A 6,000-nucleotide genomic window follows, 5' to 3' on the forward strand; every position below is an offset into this window, starting at 1 on the left:
TCTCAATTTGTGCACAGGGACTTGAGTAATGTACTCCCCAGAGAGAAACCAACTTCCCTTGCCCCAGCAGAGCTGGGGAGGCCAGACCAGAGCCCACATGATAGGCTGCACTGGCTTTCTCCTGTCCTTCAAGGCTCCATACACATTAAGCCCGTCCTCCTGGCAAAAATCTTGCAAAATGTTTATTTGTGACTATGTTAACAAACATGCCTGGGGAACATGTTGTATTCAGACGTGAGCATGCCACCTTCTCCCTGCCTCCCTGGGGCCAGGACTGTGGGCAGTGAGGGGCCAGGGCTGAGAGCTGCCAAAATCCAGCTGACGCTGCACTCGGAGCACCGCCGGGACCAGCAACCCCGAGCACGAGGCCACCTCGCCTGCTGCTCCCACCAACCACCAAACCTGCCAGCAACATCCCACCAGCGGCTTTTTCCTGGAGCTTCCCAGCTCATGGCTTTTTCCTGGAGGTCCCCAGCTCATGGATGCAGCTGGGGGAAGGGTCTGACCTCGTAGAACCCTGGTGTCCTGCAGCCAGAGGGATGTGGACACGAGGGCTCCAGGGATCCTGTCCAGCTCTGTAAACACCCGTCATAGGGGAGGGCACTGCTCTCAGGCCACACCATGGGCAGAGACCAGTGGAGCTGAGCTTGCACACCCCACACCACCCTGAGCTCATCCCTATCCCTCACCTGTCCACTCCTCCTCAGCTGGTGGGTGCCAGCAAAGATCCTGGGATGGAGAAGGTGCCCTGGAGAAACAGTGCTGCTCCTCTCCCAGAACGGACTCACCCTGAACACATACTGTTTTAAACTCTAACTTGCCAGATTTGGGGTGAATTTGTGTCTGGGTTCAATGCTCCATGCACTTGAATTTGCTTTTAGCATCTCCAGGTAACCAGGGCTGGAGCTGGGTCTGTTTTCCTGAGATCCAGGGAAGGGAGATGAGCAGCAATTATTGAAGGGCTGTAGTTCAGCTACTGGGTGAGAGCATTTGAGGGTCTATGGAGCTATAACCAACCCTGTGAGCCCCTGTGTGCCCATGGCATTTTTCCTTCATGCCATCCCAGTGGGAGCCTCAGCTGGGCAGCACCTGTGCTGCCTTCACATCTGTCTGGTGAGTCACCCAACAGCTCCTGGAGATGGCTTCAAAACCCCAGAGGGCTCAGGGGAACCCAAAAGTGCTGGGAGATGCACTGGCAGCAGCTGTGGAGGCTGGGAGTTGGCTTCTGTTCAGTAAAAGTGAGGCAAGAGGGCCCTGCTGTGAGCACCACGGGACATGTGAGGATGAGGAGCAGCTCCTGCTGCGAGGGCTGAGCCCTTCCCAGGAGAAGGGATGGGAAAGGCAGGGACTTGGTGCTGCAAAGCACCTGAACACCACATTGCTCACCCAGGCAAGGCTCAGTGCTGTCACCAGGGTTGGAATTGCATGATCTTTAAGGTTCCAACCCCGACCATTTTGTGATGTCACTGCTGAAGGCACCATCCAGGTGTGGCAGCAGCCAGTCCCAGCTCTCAGCCAGCTCCCCATCTCGGTGGGACTGGGATCCCTGGTGCCTGTGTTACCCTTTTGTGCCCACCTGCACGAGGCTTTTGGCTGGGCACCGGCTGGGAACCCCCTGGCTCAATGCCCCAGCCCTGTTCCCTTCCCCTCCCAGTCCCAACCATGCCAGGTAACGACTCCATGAGCCCCGAGGAACAATCTCTGAAGCTTTCCAGGTGTTTCCACCCCTCCTCTTGCAGGCATCTCCTTTGCTCTCAGTCCCAGACCCTCTGGCTCTCACAGCCTCTGGAAAAGCAAACTGATGCCTCCGGTGCCTGTTTTATAACAGATTTTCCTTTTCCAGTCTAGCAGAGCGGTCTTACAGCTGTGCTTCCTCCTCATGCATCTTGTGCACATCCTTTTTTATCCCAGGGAAAGTGCTCCTGGGTGGCTCCTGGGGACAGGAACAGGTGCCAGTGGCACCCTCAGCCACCCTTAGAGCACAGGGGATGTTTTGGGACTGATTCCCTGCCCTGGGGCCAGTTCATTCTCTGCAGGACACACCAATCTGCAGGGAAATGTCTGACTATCAACATCACTGGCTCCATCTCCTCACTCCAAAACTGATCTCTGGGTTACCCACAACCATTGAGATTATGAAAATGGAGGCACAGAATATGTTCTAGCTCCTTCCTGTATAGTGGGGTATATATATATCCCCACTCCTGAGGGATACAGGAAAACAGGGAGCTGGGTGTTCCACCCTGCCCAGCATGGGCAGAGCCCAGCTTTGTAATGGGAATTGATAAAAAGAGACCACAAAGAGTCCACAAAAAAAGGGCAAAGCTTCATTTCTACTCCTGCTGGTGTGGCCACAGGGCAGAGACTCCCATGGACAGGACCTTTGACAGTGTTTTGTAGCAAAAGGGGTTTCAGAAGTACCCAGACCTTTAGGGCTGTATGTTCCCAAGAAGTCATAAACCCTCCTGCACCTGTCCCCCCAAATCTGCAGCACTGCAGCCCCAGCCATGACCCAGAACCCCCCCAGCCCTAGGGACCCTGCTGTTTTCCACCCTGTGCTGCTTTGCAATGTGCTTGTGGAACACGTCGAACGTGCCTGGAGGGGTGTTTCTGGCCCAGCCCCTGCTTTCCCCACGCAGCATTGTTTCCCCAAAGCCCAGGAGAACAGCAGCAGCTCCACACAGTCTGACTCCAGCCAGCTCTGTCCTGCTCCGAGGAGGTTGTTTCATCCCAAACTAGCTAAGTCTTGCTGCTTTTTTTATCCTTGCATTCGAAGGAGGAAGGGGAAAACAAAACAGCCCTTGGGGTGAAGTTACCTCCTTAATTAACAAGGCTGAGAGCTTTGCAGAGATTGTGCAGAAGGAGAGAAAAAGAAGGAAAACTGGGCAAAACCAGAAAGGCTTGGGTTCAGTTGTCAGACCAATTAACCTAGATCCACACTCTCCCCCTGGATGAATTGCTCGTTACTACGTAATTGCTCGGGCCCAGCTCCTGACTGAGAGAAATTAAAATCAGACACTTAACAAGGCAAGCTGGTGTGGAGATGGGATGCAGGAACTGCCTAGGGATGCCATTCACAAGATAAAACTGAGAGAGAGCCCAAGCTTAGAGGATCTTGCTGAAATCAGCATTATCTACACCATTTGCACCATCCTGGACTCAAAACATGGCTGGGCTGGGGGATAATTTGAAAAGGCCCTGGGAGATGGTGAGAGGAGGAAAGCCCTGATTTAGCCAAGCATTTCAGCATCTGCATAATTGCGATGTAGCTGCAGGTCCAGCTCAGCTCAGTGCAGGATTTAGATGAAATATGAGGTGTTCTCAGTCAGGGACAAAGTGATTCAGGAGCTCTTTTTTCTAAAGAAAAAAAAAAAATCTTTGCAAACCCTTCTTGACTCTGTATTAGGACCCACCTGCCCAGAGAAGAGGGAAAATTCCCCCGTTATGGACTTTTAAATCTATACCTAGTGAAAAAAAAAAGCTACTAATCCTGATAAATCAGCCTAGGAAAAGCAGCCTGTGCTGTAGCTGAGCACGTTCTTCCATGTGTAAGGCTGATGAGTTCACGTGCCGTGGGAAATTCAGGCACAGTGTTTGGGAAAGCTCCGTGGTTTCAATATTAGCTTAAGAGTAGGCAAACATATTTTCCTGCTGCTGAAGGAGAAGGGGATCTCCTTGTGGGAGCATTGGCCTTTCCCATCCCCTGTGGTTCCATCTGCCTCTTTTCCTGCCTGGGAATTATCTGTGGAGCAAGGGAGGGCTGCAGAAAGCCCCAGGCATGGCTGCACCCCCAGCAGCACTGCACTGCAGTGCTGAGGTGTGATCACAGCTCTGCTTCCAGCTGCTCACCCTCCTGGCTCACCCTCCTGCAATATCTGCATTCCCCCCAGGAATTTTTGGGGGGCTGTTCCTGTGTTTGGCTTGTGCTGGGCTTCAACCAAGCCCCAAGTGCTAACCCCCATCCTTGGCCAAACCCTGCTGCAGTCTGTGCTTGTTGTGCAATACAAAGCAGTATCCTCAAAGAAAAAAAAAAAAAAGCCCTGGATAGCCCAATTTCAGCAGTTTGAACTTATCCTGGTGTTTGGTGCCTGCAGTCTCAGCCACACATGTCCCTGGAGCCAGGACAGACACCCCAAAGGGCTTTAATCCCATCTGCTTTAATTTTTATTAATGAACCAGCTGTGCCAACAAGTCATAAAAACTACCACAGGCAGGGCAGCAAAGGATGAGAACGGCCTAAACCAACTTTCTATCTCCAATTGGAAAACCCCAAAGAGTCCAGCAGCACGTGTCTAAAGGAAAACCAGCCGTGCTCTGGCTATGGCTGCACCACGTGTATTTATTGACACAGAAAACAGCCGCTGTGTGTTTTCCACCTCCAGGCTCAGCCCACAGCCACCAACACCCTTCAAACATCCCTTGGTGGGATCCAGGAGAGTCTGAAGGGTCCCTCCACTCCTGGGCAGTTTCATCTGAGGCTGAAACGGGCTCAGGATTTTCCTATGAAGGCGCTGGGATTAAATTAAAGAGGATTTAAGCAGATGGTCGGTTCTCTGCTCATGGTAGTTGGCAAAATGGGAACCATATCGCTGAATTGTCTGCCTGCACTAATTAATGTTTGTACAGAGCTCTGCGCTGCAAACCGCTGCCGACGTGCTAACTGCTATCATTAGTATTATTACTAAGCTGTTTATGCCTGTTCCAGTGCTTTCTCTCCTCATCCCCAAGGGCTTTGTCTCTTTCCTGTGCAGATGTATGGGAAGAGGATTCAGCCCTCTCAGGCTGTGGCTGGCTCTACCCCAGGCTCAGATCCCTGGTTTGTTGGTAAAACCCTCCGGCTGTGCCCGCAGCTCCACGGTGAGGGCAGGAGGAGGTTCTGCCCAGGGATGGGGTTTAGCATCATCCTGCTCAGCCCTGGGTGAGGTGGTTGTTTCAGTGCCCCTCCTGATTGCAAAATGGACTGGATGTTGCTTCCCTGCCTCCTTCATGTTCCCACAGGGAAAAGCTTTTCTGTGCTCTTAGGGGCTCTTCTTATCCTTCCCTGTCACTGCATGGCAAAGGGTTTTGTAGAGGAAGGGAGGGATCACTCATCCCTCCTAATGACCTGAGAGGAGACTGAGGAGCAGAGGAGCTCAGTGATGGATGAGCTCAGCCATGCTCCACGACAGGCCCTCGTCCCTGTGCAATAACCGAGCAGTGACGTCTGCTGCCGCCGGCAGAAGGGACGCTGCATTCCCTACAAATAACCATCCTGCAAGGCAAGGTTCTGAACAGCTGAAGGATGGCTTCTCCCTTTCCTGCCCAGTGAAGCTTTTAGCAGAGAAGCAACCCACCAGAAATCAGGGATGCTGCCTCTGGAAAGCAGTGAAAGGACAATGAGCTCCATGAGCTCCATGCTCATGGGGGCATGGAGCAGCAAACTCCCCACAAACACACTCAAACCTCAGAGCTCAAGATCATGGAATCATGGAATGGCCTGGGTTGGAAGGGACCTTGAAGGTCATGGGGTTCTAGTCCCCTTCCATGGGCAGGGGCACCTTTCACTATCCCAGGTTGCTCTAAGTCCTGTTCAAGCTGGTTTTGGGCACTCCCAGGGATGGGGCACCCACAGCTTCTCTGGGCTGTTCCAGTTCCAGTCCCTCACCACCCCAGGCAGAGATCTTTGACCTGATCAATGTTTCCAGGACCCTGCTTGGGAATCCTTTGTTCATTAAACCCAACCAGGCAGAACATTCCTAACCATCCCCACTGGCATCTTTCAGACACCAGAGTGTTTTTTGTGACTTGGTCGGAAAAGAAACTGCCCAAACCAAGAAACTGGGGCAGTCCCTGAGAGGAACTAAATGAAATATAGAATGCAGGGAGCAAGGTACCAAATTTGCTACAGTGTCATGGCAGGCAGCATTCCCAACCCTGCTCCCTCAGGGTGAGGAAGGCACCCTCACTGCCCAAACAGTGAGGTGACTTGGCTGAGGACTGAGGTGATGCTTCCAATGGGAA

At 52.6% G+C, this 6,000-nt stretch overlaps 2 long non-coding RNA genes across 3 annotated transcripts; one reads left to right on the top strand and one right to left on the bottom strand.

The window, feature by feature from the left end:
* Positions 1-164: 164 nt before the first annotated feature.
* LOC128815643 (uncharacterized) lies at positions 165-1,378 on the bottom strand. Of its 2 annotated transcripts, none has more exons than XR_008439689.1 (2): positions 690-1,378; positions 165-525 (listed from the first exon to the last, which is right to left on the bottom strand). It is a non-coding gene; the product is annotated as an uncharacterized LOC128815643 (long non-coding RNA). The 2 variants fall into 2 exon arrangements; XR_008439688.1 differs by having other exon boundaries at positions 165-575.
* A 122-nt stretch (positions 1,379-1,500) lies between these two features.
* On the top strand, positions 1,501-4,542 carry LOC128815644 (uncharacterized). Its single transcript, XR_008439690.1, has 2 exons — positions 1,501-1,669; positions 4,383-4,542. It is a non-coding gene; the product is annotated as an uncharacterized LOC128815644 (long non-coding RNA).
* The last annotated feature ends 1,458 nt before the right edge of the window (positions 4,543-6,000 follow it).

The sequence above is a fragment of the Vidua macroura genome, chromosome 16, assembly GCF_024509145.1.
Source record: "Vidua macroura isolate BioBank_ID:100142 chromosome 16, ASM2450914v1, whole genome shotgun sequence".
Taxonomy (NCBI): Eukaryota; Metazoa; Chordata; class Aves; order Passeriformes; family Viduidae; genus Vidua; species Vidua macroura.